The sequence below is a fragment of the Gekko japonicus genome, unplaced genomic scaffold (assembly GCF_001447785.1).
Source record: "Gekko japonicus isolate JY-2015 unplaced genomic scaffold, Gekko_japonicus_V1.1 scaffold3736, whole genome shotgun sequence".
NCBI classification, from domain to species: domain Eukaryota; kingdom Metazoa; phylum Chordata; class Lepidosauria; order Squamata; family Gekkonidae; genus Gekko; species Gekko japonicus.
In genome coordinates, this window is record NW_015176087.1 from 19,953 (window position 1) to 21,913 (window position 1,961).

Here is a 1,961-nt window from a genome sequence, read left to right on the forward strand (position 1 = left end):
ACACACCTCATAGTGCCATTGAGGAAAGGCCATAGAGGTGGCTGTAGAAGTGGTCGGGAGCAGGTAAGCAAAGGATGCACGGGCAGGTAGGGGGTTATGTTGGAGGGGCAGAGGTCATGGTGATGGACATAGGAGGAGAGGAGGGCTCTTGAGCACTCTTCGCCCAAGGTCCATCAAAACATCGAAGTGGCTCTCCCCTCTGTCAGCACCTTCTGAAGGGCTTCAAAAAAGTCAACATAGTCTTTCTAGTATACTATATCCAAAACTAAATTTAAAAAAATTCTCCACGACATCATTCAACTCCACTTTTGAAGAAAAGCTTCACTTGCAATTATTTTTGAAAAATGCCCCAAATCAAAGAGCTTCAACAATGCAGTCTTGAGTTCTTTGTTTCTCATGCTATAGATGAATGGATTGAGCAAGGGAGGGAGAACAGCATAAATTATTGCAAAAAGGACATTCTGGTGAGAGGAAGTGTGACTGGGAGGCCTCATGAAGACAAAGAAGCCAGTACATACAAGCAAAGACACAACAGTTAGGTGGGGAAGGCAAGTGGAGAGGGCCTTTTTCTGACCATGAACAGAAGGGATTCTGAGCACAGCTGCAAAAATCTGCATGTAGGAGACAATGATGAAGATGAAACATCCTAGTACAAGGAAACAGTCAAACACAATAATACCCACTTCAACTAGATACGTGTCAGAACACGAGAGTTTTAGCATCTGTGGAACTTCACAGAAGAACTGATTGATCCTGTTGGAGCAGAAGGTGATGGCAAAAGTTCCCCCACTGTGTAACATACCATTGAGTATACCAGCAATCCATGCACTGGCTGCCATCTGAATGCATGCTTCTCTGTGCATAATTGTCTCATACTGCAATGGATGGCAGATAGCGACATACCGATCATGTGCCATTATTGTTAAGATGGCAAAATCTGACCCTCCAAGTAAGAAGGAGAAAAATACTTCAGCCATGCATCCTGAATAAGAAATTGACCTGGTGTTCAGGAGGGAATTGGCCATCGCTTTGGGTACCATGATGGAAATCAAGCCAAGATCCAGAAGTGCCAGGTTCATGAGAAAAAAGTACATGGGGGTGTGCAGGTGATGATCAAGGGCTACAGCTATGATGATGAGAAGATTACCAGTCACTGCAGTCACATATACTGCTAAGAAGACAAAGAAATGCAGGAGTTATAGTTCTCGGATGTCTGAAAATCCCAGGAGCAGAAATTCAGATGTGGAGGTAAGGTTGGGCATTATGCCCTCAATATCCATCTGCAGTCTACCAGTAGGATATATTTTATTCCAATAATGCCAGTTAACAATTATTCTGGCTTTCTTGTTTCACCATCTCAGTCTACAAGACAGGATAGCCCTGTATTGAATTAAATGTGGAGACAATGGAATATTTTTCATCAGGGGCAAGGTAAACAGTGAACAAGGTCTCTCATTTTCTGGCCTCAGACACAATATTCTCATATTAAATTGTACTTGTTTAAGTTTGTACAAGTTCCATGCTGATAGTTTCTGGCCGCTTGATATGAAACAATATCAAAGCTCACAAAGTAAATCTATGTGTCTGCAGCTTGTGCATGCACTGATGTTGTGCATACAGAATGATCAATACATAGAAACTGAGGCAGTGGATACTTCTCCAAGCACTAATCCATACTCTTATTTTATACTTAAAGGCTCAGGTGTAACTTATATTTTTAACCAGGATTTGTGTGCAATGCAACACTTTCAGACAGTAAAATAAAAGGATATAGATGATGGGAAGGAGTAACTTTATCACTGTTCTGCAGTAATTCCATACACACAAATACATATATTAATTGATTGTGCAATATTATAAATGATTGAATACCCTGGAGGAGGCAGTATTACAAATAGTTTTTCTTTGCATCTTGGGATCCCCTGTGTCAATTTCTGTTGAGATTGTAGCTGAGTTTGCAA

General features: G+C 41.2%; 1 pseudogene; it reads right to left on the minus strand.

Annotated features, from left to right (window-relative positions):
• Positions 1–296: 296 nt before the first annotated feature.
• Positions 297–1,262, minus strand: LOC107123480 (annotated as a pseudogene).
• Between the last annotated feature and the right edge of the window lie 699 nt (positions 1,263–1,961).